The sequence below is a fragment of the Miniopterus schreibersii genome, assembly GCF_964146895.1.
Source record: "Miniopterus schreibersii genome assembly, chromosome: 5".
NCBI classification, from domain to species: Eukaryota; Metazoa; Chordata; class Mammalia; order Chiroptera; family Miniopteridae; genus Miniopterus; species Miniopterus schreibersii.
Window position 1 is genome coordinate 55,547,933 of NC_138106.1, and position 15,984 is coordinate 55,563,916.

The 15,984-nt window shown below is 40.1% G+C and overlaps 1 long non-coding RNA gene across 2 annotated transcripts; it reads right to left on the reverse strand.

Annotated features, from left to right (window-relative positions):
* Positions 1–3,072: 3,072 nt before the first annotated feature.
* LOC308557741 lies at positions 3,073–12,000 on the reverse strand. 2 transcript variants are annotated; one of them, XR_013998890.1, is made up of 4 exons: positions 11,821–11,953; positions 8,621–8,683; positions 6,858–6,900; positions 3,073–4,571 (listed from the first exon to the last, which is right to left on the reverse strand). It is a non-coding gene; the product is annotated as an uncharacterized lncRNA (long non-coding RNA). The 2 variants fall into 2 exon arrangements; XR_013998891.1 differs by lacking the exon at positions 8,621–8,683 and having other exon boundaries at positions 3,076–4,571; positions 11,821–12,000.
* Positions 12,001–15,984: the final 3,984 nt, after the last annotated feature.

Sequence of the window (15,984 nt, forward strand, 5' to 3'; positions counted from 1 at the left end):
TCTTTATTGATTTCAGAAGGGGGAAGGAGAGGGAGAGAGACAGACACATCAATGATGAGAGTCATTAGCCGCCTGCCTCCTGCAGGCCCCCAATCGGGGATGGAGCCCGCACCCCGGCTCGTGTCCTGAGTGGGAATCCAACCTCCATCTCCTAGATCCTAAGTCGATTCTCAACCGCTGAGCCACTCCCTGCAGCTGCAGCTGCAGCCGCCCCTTTCAACTAGCAATCACAGTGTTTTACAAAAGCTGGAATTAGTTGCCAACACTTTTTTAAAAGAGGGATTATTCTACATAAAAAAAAAAATATATCAGAATTCACGAATATGCGCTAATCTGGCAACCTCACCTCTATTACTTGAACAGCTTCTTGGAAGGTCTCCCTGTTTACAATCTGATTCAAGCCCAGCGGCCAGAGGGATCCTTTTACATGTAAATCAAATCATGTCACTTCACTGATGAAAAATTCCCCAGGACGTTTCCTGTCTCATTCGGAGTAAAAACCGGAGTCCCTGCAAGACCCTGAGGCCTTCAGGTCGCAGATTCAAGTTCTGACTTTTTTTTCTGAGTGTCCTCGGGTAAGTAACTATTCTCACTTTCTCATCTGTAAAATGAAGCGAATAATCATATCTTGCTCATAGGGTTGTTGCAAAGACAAAGTTAATATAGAAAAACCCCTTAAAAGAGCGCCTGGCCCCGGGCTGCAGCCCTGCTGGCACCCTTGACCTGCCCCGGGTGGGCCGCCCCCGAGCCTTTGCAGGCGCCGCCCCCGCGGCCCTGGCTCCCACGCCCCCCTCGATATTGGCTCCCTCACCTCCTCCCAGCCTGCTCGCCAGTACTTGGGATGAATAAAAAATTTAAAAATTAAAAGCTGAAATGAAGAACAACAACAACAAGAAGCCAGCCAGGAAGAGGTGAAATGAGTATTGACTGAATTCAGGAAGGAGATGGAGGAAACGGTTATCTCAAAATGACTCCTTTACAGGGTAAAGGAGAAGATGATTAAATAAAAATTTAACAAGGAGCATTGAAGAAAGACTGGAAGATAACTAGGAGAGTTAAAGATGTACAGTAATTTTTTTCTAGAAAATCATGATGAACACCTAAGGTTATAAACAAGATACGGAGCAGCACTGCCTGGTTTAGGATTTACCAAATTATTCATTAGTCTAGATTTTTTTCTGTCTGAACATCTAGACCAGTTTGTCACCACCCCTGGGTATCAGAAAACTTTTTTCTTTTCTTTTTAATTTTTATCGATTTCAGAGAGAGGAAGGGAGATGGAGAGAGAGAGAGATAGAAACATCGATGATGAGAATCACTGAAGGGCTGCCTCCTGCACGGCCCCAGTAGGGATCCAGCCTCCAACCCAAGCATGTGCCCTGAAGGGGAATCCACCCGGGATCTCCTGGATCGTAGGTCGATGATCAACCACTGAGCCACGCCAGTGGGACTGTCAGAAAACCTTTTTGCCAATATTTCCATTCTGCTTCTTTCTTGCCTTGTCCCCCCGGGATGCAGAGCACCCTCACTCCTTGTCCTCGCCTCCAGGAAAGGCTGAGACCACCCATCCCCAGGCTCCCCAGACTTTCCAAGCAGCAAATCGGTGCCACAGATGAGGCTCCCTCACTCCCTCTCCATCCCTCTCCTTCCCCTCCAATCTCCAGGTCTTCCTTTCACCCTTTGCTTCTATTTCTTTTTTTTTTTTTTTTAAATATATCTTTATTGATTTCAGAGAGAGAAGGAGGGAGAGAGAGAGATGGAAACATCAATGATGAGTCATTGATTGAGCCCACAACCCGGGCATGTGCCCTGACCGGGAATTGAACCCCAATTGCCTGGATCCTAGGTGGACGCTCAACCGCTGAGCCACGCCTGGCCAGGCTGCTTCTATTTCTATTCAGCATGCCAGCTGTTATTGCCTTCACTCATTCATCAATAAGATTTATTTTATTCAACTAAGTACCTGGTATCGTCCCCCACCCTACCCTCAGCCCCCAGGGAATTCTGAACAATTTTATAGTTTGTTTATTTTTCTTATTTTCAGAGAACTCTGAACAATTACAAGTGGAGACTTCAGTACAAGTAGCTAAAATAGATATCACCTCTTCAGAGTCAATGAGAGCATGGGAGAGGGGCACTTTCCACATTCCCTCCCGGGTCCTGGGGGAGCTGAGGCTACATAAAACGGTCTCTTCTAGGCAGTTTGGAAGATTGCTTGTGTGCCCCATCCCACCCTTAGCCACGCCTGTGCTGGGCTCCACAGCAGTGGGCATCGTAGAACTGGAGGCCCTAATCAAACTATAAGGAAAAAAAAAAGACATTTTCTCTCTCTCCTGGAATGAACCCCCTCCCCACCTTATCCTGAAGAAGTGAGGCTTAAGGTGGAGAGACCCAAACTCACCAAAGTGGACTCAGAGATACATAAGCCACTAAGGGATGCAAATGAATATCATATGATTGAAAAGTTGTCAAATACTAAAAACCTCAGGGTGGGGAAGGGGAACAGAAATATAGGAAGACAATATCTCGAAAGATTTGTGCAGATGCTTGGCGTCGCTTGAATTCGAGCTGGAGGAAGAGTGGTGAGGCTCGAGTATAAATGGCTTTCCCTTAGCAGCCTTTTTTTTTAGAGGAGGGAGGATTTTATGGACACAGATGCGGACTAAAATCCTTTATTTTCTTTTAGGAAGCTGGTCTGCTGGAGCCCTTATCTGCCCCTTCAAATTAGATCATTGTTTTGCTAACAGGTTTTAGGGTGGGAGAGAGTTCTGTGAATTTGCTCCAGAATAGATAGTGTCGGTTTAACTGAGACTCACCCTTTGATTACAGAGTTTTCCCTACACCTGAAACAAAACCTACTTCCCCATCCTGTCACATCTCTCCTCTCTTTTAACTAGAAGCGCAGCTCTGTGGCCTGCGTGGGGAGGAAGTGAGCCAAGCCAGTGTTCCCACCCGAGTGGAACCCAGCGAGCACGGGATGACTCTGTTCAGGATGGTCACTGTCACCGCACACAGTGGCTTATGGAACAAGAGGCATGGGGCCAGGGAGGATACATGAACTAGGCCAGACATAAAGAACATTCACGAATGCTTTTTAATTAAAATTGAAGTTTGCACACATATGTCAATTCTATAAATACAAATTCTGGAGACATTCTAAATTTGTACATTTTCACATCTGAAGGCCATGTTAACCTACATTTTTGTAGTTATGCAATACACCACTTCCCCCAGTTTTCTGCTCAACTTTAATACTACTGCAGCCCATAGTTATTTAAGATGTTTCTAACTCAGTTTTGACTTTTGAAATTAGACATATTTGTAAATATAAAATAGACTGCAATTTAAAACCCAGAAACAAATGCCTTTCAGCCTGTCATCCACATTGAGAATATCAGGGTTTCTGGGGCATTTCTGTGCATGTCCCCACTCCCTTCAGATTCCACCCTCGGCCGCAGGCACATACTTGCCCACATCTGCTGTCACTTGCTGCCCCTGGACGCAGCCTGGCTGCTGTTCACAAATAGTGGTTAAGACCACATTCTGAAGGCTGACTACCTGAGATTACTTCGCGGCTTTGACACGTCTTAGCTGTGTGACTTCAGAAAAGTCACTGAATCTCTCTGCTCTATATTTGCTCATCTTTAACATAGGGGATAATTTAGTATTTATCTCATAAGACTATTGTAAGGAAAATTAATTTCTATGTGTAAGTACCCAGAACAGTGCCTGGCAGTGTTATGTGAGTGTTAGAGGTCATTACTCTCCAATCCTGGCGTTCATGTTCTTCCTCTGTGGGCCCTCTTGGGCTGCTTCACTTTCTGATAATCTAAACCCTCCCTGTTTCTTTTAATCTCAGATAAATCTCCTCTTTCCTCTGAAACCATTGTCTGTACCATGTCCTTTATACAGCATATCCTTCATAACTGTGTATTTTTTCCTAAGGTACCTTTTATCTGCTTCAATTAGAGTGAAGTTTCCAAGGACAGTAATGCTGTTTTAAGCATTTTTTTTGTATCTCCTGTGTCCTGTACAGTGTTTTGTACACATAGGCCCTCAAGTAATTTTTGTTATTGGGATTAGTAAAAACAGTGACAATGCAGAATTTGGAAAAATGGAGAAACTCTGTTTTGGGTGTGTTGGCTGTCATTCTAACACCGAAGAGTCCAAACAGTTTATGCAGGAAGGCAGAATGTTCATCCCTTCTGGATTGGAGAGCCGGCATGGTCACAGTTTCCTTGGTTGACACCATGTGGGTTTTATTTGAAATGTTGCCTCTGCAAACCAGATGGGAATTTTCATTTATCCTCAGTTTTGTCTGTTAAGGTAAAGAGGATGAGATGCTTTAACCAATGTGGTTCCAATTCAGTGTTTCTCCCGCAATAGTCAGCAAGTCCCTCTGCAGAAAGTTCTGCAGGGCTTTGACGTGCAGGTTGCTCAGCACTTTGTCACCACTCATGAGTATCTAGAAGGCAGGGACTCTACATGGACCAGTGTGACTGATGTTCCTCTGGGATTCTGGGTGTGTTTGTCCCAGTGACTTAGGCCATGCCAGCAGCGTCTCCTGAGTTCTAGAATAAAATGACATCATAAATTTATGAAATCTTTCCACCCAGGGTTCTAACCTTGTACAATCCTCTAATCCATTTTTAGAGTTATCTAAGACACAAATGTGATTATGTTATACTCACTCCTTCAATGGCTTGTTGCCTCACTCAGAGCAAGGGCAACATGCATGTGTACAGATTGACACAGGCTCCCTCGCTAAACCTGAATGTCAGATGGTCACATGTCTTAGACACAGGTGATATAGCCCAGGGGAAGAGGAGAACCTTACCTAGGGGGGAATTGACAGAGGCACCTTCACCAGTTTGCCTGCTTTCAGAGAATTGTAATGTGTTATGGTTATGTGTGCCTGGCTAAGTGTATTTACAGTACTGTGTAATGTTTGGTTTAAACTAGACAAACTCCTGCCCGGCCGAGCGTGGCTCAGCCGTTGAGCATAGACCTAGGATCCAGCTAGACTGAGATTTGATTCCCGGTCAGGGCACATGCCTGGGTTGCAGGCTCGATCCCCAGTCAGGGGCATGCAGGAGGCAGTCGATTAATGACTCTCTCATCATTCATGTTTCTATTGTTCTCCCTTCCTCTCTCTGAAATCAATAAAGATATAGTTAAAAATAAATTAATTAAATAAATAAATAAACTAGACAAACCCCACAAAATAGATCAGTGGCTAAAAAAAAAATTTCGGAAAAAAAACCAAAAAACATTCCACATCCTGAAGATAATGCTAACAGTACAAACACAAGGAAATAAGAAAACATGTCAACCTGACACATTTCTTACTTTTAGTTGTTAAAAGATAAACAGGCATATTAAAATTTTTGAGTTTATTTGAGCAAAAATCAATTTGACTCTGGCAACATACAATCTAGGAGATAAAAAGGAGCTCAGAGCAGCTGTGCAGAAGGAAAAAATTTTATAGGCAGAAGGGAGCAGAAACAAGGACGTTATATTGGTCAAAAAATATTGTAAGATTATTTTCCTTTGGGGGATGGTAGAGGTCTATCAATCAGATTCTCTAACTAGTGCTGATAAGGCAATTCCTGATTGAGTCTAAGATTCCATTTCTGAGAGGGCCAGAACTGTAACTAAATTAAGTCTCAGTTTGGTGACATGGGGCTTAGCATAAGTGACTCCACTTAGGGTCTGTTGTTTTTAACATAGTATAAACTCTGTCAACCCTGAAATGATGTAAAAACATTGATGATTTCAGTGGATCTGGCAGTATGCTACATTGTAGGTACTTTTGCAAAGGTAAGTTCAAAAGAAACCCATACTGTGAAAAAGGCTTTATAAAAATGATATTTCCATTAATAAGTGATTTTGTTGCTGAAAATGATTTAATTTATCAAGTACTTTTATTTTTCTACACACCTATAAAATTTGAAAATAGAACTGTCTTAACTATTTTTTAAAATCTTTTTTCCAAAAAGATTCAGAGTAGCTTTCACCCATTTGTTTAAAATATATAAAAGTGCAACATCTTGCAGTTCACTTGAAAGGATAATTGATAATAGGACAGATGCTAATTTACTAGTTCATTTCATTAAAGGCTTTTGCCTAATTTGTGATGATTTGATTACTTATTCAAATTCTGGCAGCAAAGAAGAGTGAATAGAGGTGTCTTTTCACCCCGCTGTCCTTTCTTTATTAGACACCTTTTAACAAGTTAAAACAGTCCATCTCTGGAAGATAATTTTGCTTTTACATCAAATAATTTTCTTTTCTCCAAAACCATACATTTTTCTGAACTGTTATGTGTCACCAGACAGATAAAAGCCACGCAGGAGGTGTGACCACAACTGATCATGTTGTTTGTTCCCCAAAAGGAAGTTTTGGCCACAACTGTGTACTGTTCTTTCTGGGACTCCACGTTGTTGGGGATTTTTCTGCAGAAATAAAGAACTGGCCAGCATTCAGTTAAAATTGAACACAGACCCAGGGACTCAGATTTTAAGATTTCCTGTGAGTTAATCACATAAATGAAAAGTATTAAAACTGCAATTTCATTTAATCTTCATGAGAAAATTAGAATTGTGACATACTCAACATTGTATACACACACACTGTTGGGATTAAGAGAAGCAAGGAAAAATTCCACTGATATTTTACTGTCCTGTATTTCATAGGGTAACAGGGGCCAACTCAGCAGTTAATCCAGAAAGTGTTTCTGTTTCTAGATCAATGGCTTCTTGTTGGCCTTTCCTCTGGAGGATCACGCCCACAGGCGGCAGCCGTGGCAAATGCCAACCGTCTGGCTCGTGGCCTGTCCTGCCTACTGCCCCACTTACCTCCAACTTTCCCTCAGACCCAACACCGCATTCCAGCAGAGTCCTTCGGGGAGAGAATAAAATATATCGGTTAGGATTAGGTTCACCTGAGAATAATATGGACCACTTCTCCCCCTGCCACCAACCCCCCCACACAAGTGCCTTAAAAATTAGAAGTGTCATTCCCTCATAGAAAGTGAGCCCAAGGATGCTGTCAACACGGCGACCGTCAGGGAAACAGCCTTTCTGTAGGATTCTGCTGCAGCTAGGGGGCTGGGCCTTGCTCTCACGGGCCAAGGTGACTGCTGGAGCTCCACCATCGCACCAGCAGGTGAAGGGAAGGCAAAGAAGGGCCTCTTGATCTTTCAGGAGAACTCCTAAAACGTCACGCAGTACTTCTTTCTACCTATGCCATATGGGCCAAACTTAATCACATGGTTAGCCTGAGCTGAAAGAGAGATTGAGTGTATATATTTTTTGTTACACTCTAAGCGAAAATGGGTTTCTTATTACTGAAGGAGGGGAGAATGAATATTGAAAGACAACTATCAGTCTCTGTCATACGTCTCATTTCTGTTCCTCTCCCTCCCTCTTTCTCTAAAAATCAATAAAAATGTATATTTTTAAAATTTTATTTTATAAAGATAGCAAAGACCATGTCAATTACGCAAAGGTGACCCTTTTGTACTATGGAATCTAATTCCTTTTATTCCATTTCCCAGAGAATTTTAAGTTTTCAGCCCAGAAGCCAAACTCTAGAAGGCTACACTTCCCTGACAATGGGTTTTCAGTGTGACTCATCTTTGCTCCGATCCAAAGGCCAGTGATTCCTCCAACTATTTTGTTTTTTTATTCTACCCCTCATCTTATTATTAGTAGCCATAGAAACTGGATAATATCAAATATAGTCATATTCACAACATGTACTCAGAAGTCTAAAGTTCTAAGTGGTGCTATTCAAAGTGTGAATCATTATTCTTTAAAAAGTGAATAAAATTATAGGGCCTATACCATCAAATATCTCAATGTTTCCAAATTTCTAGATATTAAGGCATTGTGAGATCCCAGCTATTTGATAATGGACCAATTACCTCTTTATATGGATATTTTTGGCTCATTAAAAAGATATTTTCTTCTGTTCAAATTCCAAATTTTGGAAAAATCATCTTCTTGTTATTTCAGGCTCTTTTATAAAAATTTTATGAGTTATTTAGAGCATCTGCTATCTCTCATTTGATACTTATTAAATTCACTTCTTTATTTTTGCTAACTTTCTTCTTTTTAAAAAATATATCTTTATTGATTTCAGAGAGAGGAAAGGAGAGGGAGAGAGAGAGAGACAGAAACATCAATGATGAGAGAGTCATTGATCGAGCCCACAACCCGGGCATGTGCCCTGACTGGGAATCAAACCCGAATCGCCTGAATCCTAGGTCGACGCTCAACCGCTGAGCCACGCCAGGCAGGGCTGTTTCTGCTAATTTTCTAATTTGTCTTCTTAGGTTTTTTTCTTTAACATTAACTTAAAATCATTAGCCTTTTCAAATATTGAAGGTGTCAGTATTATTCCTTTGGTGGTGTTCTTGTGGTTTTGTTTTATCTCTTTTTCATTTTTTCTGATTCACATCAGAAGAAGGAGAGTACAGCAAGTAAGAGAGCTGAAGGCACACAGAGAATGAGATAAAATAACAGAGGTTATAGGGAGTATAGGCTGTCATATGACATTAGTTAGACAACTAATTCCTTCAAAAACCTTATCTCCATTCATTATATTATGAACTCACTGGATGTATCTTGCCACAACCTGAAGGGTGAACTTCCTCTGGGTCAACCAGCTAGAGTTACACCTATTTAGAGCAGAAAAAAAGCATTAAATAGCTTTTATGGTGGGAAATTTCAGTGGGAGAAGAGGACTGGAGAATTTACAGGTGGGCAGTAATGACTGGAAGTAGTCCAGAGCCCTGCCATGACCATAACCAGACAACTGAAGTGGAGTGATATTAAACCTGATCACCAAGAAATGACAGTTAACACCAAGATGTGTGATAGTAAATCCCAAGGGGTCAAGACTAAGAACTATGGTGAAAAAAGGAAATTGTGTTTGTCACATGCAGGCAGGTGGGGCAGGTGAGATGGACAGAGTTTTAGAGGCATTTACAAGGACCCCTTCTCTTGCCTTGTGGTTCTTAAAGGATGCCGATGTCTCTGGATCTGGGACCTCTGCAGAAATGACTTAGAGCCCTGCAAAAGTAGCCACGAGAACAGAAATTTCTACAAAACATTCTGTGTGATGTCAGTTTTGGATCACATTTTGAGAGTAATGTTTTTATCCAAGGATGATTAGATGTTGCTAATCTACCATGTTTTTAAAAGCTTTCTTTAAATACTTATAATGATAGAAACATGCTGTAGCTACTAAGCAGGGCTCATGGGAATGGTATTAGAACACAAAGCTATGGTCTTAAGGTCTTTTGTTTTGATGTAATACACTGTGTGAATGACTAACTGCTTACCAGTAGTTTAGTAATTGAGGTCTGCACAAAAACAAAATGAGATACATTGTGACTAACGGCAAAGTAAAAATTAAAGATGCAAATTAGATAATGGGTAGAAAAAGCAGATTAACGGAGATTTGTAAAATATAAAAAAAACTAGACTTCCTCTTAGAAATCATCTTGAAACATACTACCTTTCAAAAGGAGTAGTTTCAGATGGCTTTCCAAATGTATGTTGAGAAGAAGTAAAGGAAATATATTAATCTTGTGACAAATGGAAAACAAATACATTAAGTAATAATAATATTTTGGCATGCTCATGTTAACGAAACAAAAAGTTTCAAGCCTAATGACTTTCCAACAGTATAAAAATATTATGAAAGAAGGCTCAGAAAAATACAAATTTAAAGTTTCTTCTTTTGACTTTGGATATTAAAAAAATGTTAAATCAGAAGAAAATCTTTCCCCAGATTTTAAATAAAGAAAAAGCAGAAGATTTGTACAGTTCAATGATAAATTAAAATTTTAATAGCTATCAAAATAAATCATACTTAGGAATAAAAGCAATAATGGCTTCCCTTGTAAAATAGAGGTGACAATAATGCCTACCTTATCAGGTGAGTCACCTAAATAAAGTACTGGCATAAGGACATTGCCCAATGTATGTTTGTTTCCTCTCTTCAAAGACAATGACCAAAATGTAACTATAAATATTCCTCCTGATCACTTAGGACAAAATAAATTGTTATGGGAATTACTTTTCACTCTTAGGTTAACATCAGAGAACTGCAGTAGAGGCAGAAAAATGTTTAGAAAATTACTTCCTGTCTTCCAAGAATTCAATCCCATTTATTCTCTCACACAATGACACTATTGGACTTGGCAATGGTGACTAATACCCTACCCACCCACTATTTTGCTACTTTGATGTCTGTAATTAACAGAGTTCAATATTTAAGAGCTAAGGTGACTCTTGAAAATTTCATTCTTTCTACAGAATTATAAAGTGATTAAGAAAGACAACGTAAAGGCACTTCATGGAAAGCTGGTCATTTGATGGAAAACTCAAGATCTCTGTAATTATGAGATCTGGGTTTCAACTCCAGCTACACACATAAGCACTGTGTGTCCTTGCCTGTGAAATGGAGATGATACTTTCTGTGAGAGTAAAACGGAGCATCTAGAACATTCGGTTCGCTGTTTGTCTCACAGTATTCACTCATTTATTCATTCATTTAGCAAATATTTAATGAGATTTTACAGTGTCTGGCAGTGTGTTAGGCACTGGAGGCAACAGTGAAAAAGTAGACATGGTTCCTGATCTCCAGCTTAACAATATGGCAGAAGAGACAGAAATTAAGAATGATACGATAGTTTGATAAATAGCTGAAAATTAATTCTGACTAAAAATTACTTTCTTTTCCTTTCTCCTCATTTGTAATAAAGAGCACTTATCCTTTCTACTTTCACTTATGAGAATTAAATGAATTAATGAATGTGAATCCACTTTGGAAATTCTAAAGCTCTGTACAAATGTCCATTGCTGTATCTGTAACACAAATTTATCAAGCATGTGCTCATTTCAAGGCCACAGGGAAAGTACACAGATTAGTTGGACACAGGTCCTGCCTGCCTCTGCTGGGGAAAGGTAGGGAGACTGGGCACTGTGAGCTGTAATTCCACGCAGAAATACTGAGAGGTGCTTTTAGAGAGGGCAGAGAAAGTAATTGGATATTTGGAGGAAGCAGAGAAACTCAGTTGGGAGTGCTCAGGGAAGGCTTCATGGAGCAGGTGCATTAGAACTGGCCTTGACAGATGGGGCTCTTGGACTTGAGGTGAACAGGAAACAAAATAAGCCAAAGCACAGAAGTGGGGGAACAGGAGCAACAAAGAAACAGCATGTGGTGCATTTTGGTTAAATTGAAGGAGACATTAATGGCAGTAGGGTGATAAGGGTTTGGAAAGTAGTCTGAGATCAAATCATAAAGGGCTTTGAATGACGAGTTAAAGAGTGTGGCCTGTTTTCTTGACAGTTGGAAGCCATTTAAGGAATTCGACCAAGAAAATAACACAACTGGAGCTAGGGGTCGGGAGGAGCACTCATCCTACAAAAGTGTGTCAAATGGATCATTATGACTATTGATATAATCTTGCTGAAGGGTATGGAGAGAGAGTTTTGAAGTTTTATATTTTGGTTGTCTCGAAATCCAGGGTCCTGAAGCTGTCAGAGTTGGAGTGGTCTTGGGAACTTGAAGTATCTTTGTATTTGGCAATGCTGACACAGGTAGAAAATAAACTTCTCTGAATACTAGGAAACTCATAATATAGATCCAAAGAAAACACATTTCTTTGGTGAAAATAAAGCACTCTTTGTAAATACATCTCTCATTTGTCTTCCCAGGGAATCACATTTTCTATAATCTCATTATCATAGAAATAGGGAAGGAGATAAAAATAAGTGTTTGAAAAACTAAGCTGCTATGACTCACCATTCTCCGAGGCACACAGCAGACCTCCCAGCTGCTTCATACTCACTCAGGGCCATAACTAGCACTCAGTAATACCGGATCAGAGCAGCTTAATGAAATATCCCTGCTTCTGGAACTCCCATAGGCTGTGTGCACAGGACAAGCTGACCCTAACCTCCTCCCTCCACACCCATGAGCCTCTCGGAGCCAGAACAGCTGTGGGAAGTGAGTGGTGGCTGGTCAGCCAATCAATATGCAGCTGACAGAAGACAGGTTCCATTTGTGACTTTACAGAGGAAGCCAAGTTGCCCTGCCCAGTTGTGTTCAGAAACTCTCGACTGAAAGACAATAACAGATGTTCATTTAAGAAAAAAAAATACAAGCCCCAAACAATTTTACTACATAAACACATGCCGGTGAATATTTGAAGAATAAGAGCACTTTCTGCCAGCCCTCACAGGGCGTCTGGAGACAGACACAGAGAAGGGTCTGCATATTTCTCATCTCTGTCACATTTCCGTGATGAACCCCAGAGAGTGTGAGACACTGTCTTGGTATGCTCCACAGAGGAGCTCTCAAGGCTTGTGCTGGGTTTATTTAGATCCAGAGGCAAATATGGGACTGGGCTTCCTATTCCCAAGGCAAGGAGAACTAATTATGTAGGAGCAAGATAGGTAGCTGAAGACTTTGTCAATATTACTTCATGAAAAAGTCATCCCATTAAATAAACACATTTGGCACAAATTTACCAACATAGAGGAAAATGACACTAAGTCATCCAGATATGCTGTTAAAGAATTCAAAGTCTAGAATTTAAAATCCTCTTTATCCAAATAAGCAACCAGTGACTCAGGTTGGGCCCTCAGTCATGAACGAATTATGTAAGAAAGGGAGGCAGCCAGAGGTTAAGCCCTTTCTCCTAATGAAGAGCAAGTAAGTCAGAAACTCTCTGAGAGGAGGATGCTACCTCAGGGCCTGTTCAGAAGCTTCCCCTTGCTGCCTTGGCCCAAAGGCCAGCGTGACTATGGCCAAGGTGTGACATGAGATCTGTAAAGGGCAAGGAAGGGGCTGGAAAGGTCTTAAAAGGCTATTTGGGCTGGTCTTTGAACTCTAGTCTATACCCATGGTTCTCTTATCTGAAGCTGCTTCCAAAGTCTTCTTACTTCAATTCTGAGAAGACCTAAACTTCCACCTCAGTATCAGGATTTCCTGACCACCCAAATCTTCCCTGGGGCATAACTCGGTAATTAGGGAAGGACCAAAGTGTGTTCCAGGGTAAACTAGAGGTTATGCCTGTCTAGGGCAGTCTTTCTTGGTAATCCACTGTTAAGGTAGAACCTTGGGGTAGAGAGAAATTTACTTTAAGAATTTTAGGTAATGCCCCTGAGGATTATAGGAGTGGTAATGAACTTCAATTGGCACTTGGACTGATGCGCTGGATCCAAAACACTAGAGGCAGGTCAAGAGGCCAACCCAGGGTTCATAAAACAGAGGTCACAGGCAGAGATGGCACAGACCTAGGTCAGGAATAAATGAGTGTAGGTATATTGAATCACCTAAAACTATGATCCACAGTCATTCTTAATTGCTTTCAGTGACAAACATCTCAGGGGATGCTTCCCACCTTGCATAAACTGTTTTCAGTATAATTAATTAATGGAATTATCTTAGATTTCTGAAGATGCTTCTTGACACAACAGGTTGGGACTTGTCTCTTTGGGGTAGACGTATATCTGCTATTTTTGCTGCAGATTTGTGTAGGGTGGGAAAGATTAAATAATTTAAAAAATATTATTAATATAATGTATTTCATTTTATATGTATGTTTTCATATTGTTTTGAGGAGCTCCCTTGAAGGTCTTTGTTACTCAATAAAAATTTAATCCTGAGGGAGGGCTACCAAAAGTAATCTATCTCAACAGGTACTAAATGTCACAGCAAATAGTTTAAAGTTTGTTTGCAACTTTATCTTCATATCTGAGAAAAATGTGAAGTTTATTTTATTTTAGATTTGACAGATTGAGTTGTAATTGCAAATGCGCACTAAATTCTGAGGACGATGAAAGAGAGACTCAGCTGTTGATTTGGGGAGAATAGAATTTTCCCAACAAAATTGCCTAACAAGACCTAGGACCCATCACTTCACGGTTGGACTATTACAGCACAGTCCCAATAGGGATCACATTTTTAAGCCCTTTTCAACAACTTATTAATGCCTTAATTGATTTTCTGTGAGACTTATTTTAATCCGTTGATATCCAAGTAATTTTCATTTGAAGTGCTGGTCATTTGTTCATTCTTGTTGATGTTCTCTGCTGCCAGCTAATTTTTAAATATCTTTGCATATAATTTCAGTAGTTCTTCACCATTTCTTGTTAAAGATGCTAATTGATGAACAAAGTTGTTATACAGAGAAGACTGCAAATTAACTTTGTTAGTGAACAGTCCACTATTTTAGTGTTATGATGACAAGTGTTTCCTACCTGGTGGTCTTTAGATGGCAATTCTGACAACTCTGGTATTTCATGTAAAATTTTTTTTGCTCAAAAGAAAGAAAAATTTATTGCATCAACTCACACATAGTAATTATAGAAACCATAGACTCCCAGAATTTTCAAGGCTAAACATTCACCTGGGTTAGCTACTCACCTAATGCTTAAATTCTCTGCTAAGGAACCCCTATTTTAACATTTAATCCAACAAGGAGCTTACTGCCTTTCCAGGCATCTCTCTTCATCTTTGAACAGCTCTTACATTTATAACATTTTCTTTGTTAGTAAGCTGAAATGTTATCTAGTATTTGAGCATATGAAAGCATAGGTGTCAGGGTGCCGGAAAACACCAGGAGGGAGGGTAAAAATCAACTGGGAAGCTTTTCTCTGAGGTAAACTGAGTTTGAATAGTTGGGAGAACATTTACCTAGCTCTATTATAGTTAAAAACACAGGAAAGAAATTGGTTCTTTTAAACATGTCAGATTGTCACACTCTGAACATCTATAGAACAAATAGTTTCAAATCTCTCTCTAAGCACTTGTGGTATTCCAATAAACTGGGGGAATATTATTCATTTATACATGATAAAGTATTTGTTTTTCAAAAACACTTAAAAGTAACCTATGGATTTAAAATACTGTTTTATGCTATATTTCTATCTATAACCACTCGCTCATTAAGAAATCTTGGTAATTTTTAGAAATCTTGGTGGTAGTTCACCGTGAATAGTAGGCATGCATAGGTCATGTTTTAAAGTTCATCTATTTTGGGACAGCATTAAATTAAAAAATAAAATTAAAGCCACAATCTTTTAAAAATAAAGTAAGTTATTTTATTTCTAAAAATATAATTAAAACCACAATCTTCTTCCTGCCTTTATTCTTTATTTTATGTTTTAAAGTATAGCCAAGTTAATTTAGGTCCAACATGGTAAAAACAAATTTTTTCCATCTAATTCCAAATTTATACTCAGGAAAACTTTTTTTATAACCAAGTTGTTAAAACCCTTAATGAAATCACTGCCCCTCAGTTTCTAAATTACGTAGTTGTGTTGTTCTTTAATTGGAAACAGAGGTTCTGAGGCTCTGATTTCCTTTCATATATGGAGATGTTCACTATTCTATGTATACTGAGGTGTGCTGGGGTGTTTCATAGTTCCAGTGCATTTTTTTTATATGTATCTTTATTGATTTCAGAGAGAGGAAGGAGAGGGAGAGAGAGAGAAACATCAATGATGAGAGAGTCACTGATCAGCTGCCTCCTCCACATCCCCCACTGGGGATGGAGCCTGAAACCTGGATATGTGCCCTGACTGGGGATTAAACTGTGATCTTCTGGATCCTAAGTCGATGCTCAAGCGCTGAGCCACGCCCAGCCAAGCAGTTCCAGTGCATTTTGTGCAACTCCAAGACAAACCATCAAACGGTTTTCTCCTGAAGCCCATGGCCTTGAGAACATGTATTTCTCTGGCCCCTCTAGGGTGTATTGTACATCACACTCATCCCTGTTGGTTGGAGTTCAAAACCTTTGCAGGAGGAAATCTCAGGGTGCCAAGCTCCACCGAGGTACTATATTGCAGGCATGCATTCCCACCACCCCTCTCAGTTCGGTCTAACTTTATACCACCACCAGGTTTCCATGGTTACCGCGGGGCTCACTGTCTGTTTCCCAGTTCACTTCTAAGCCACGGG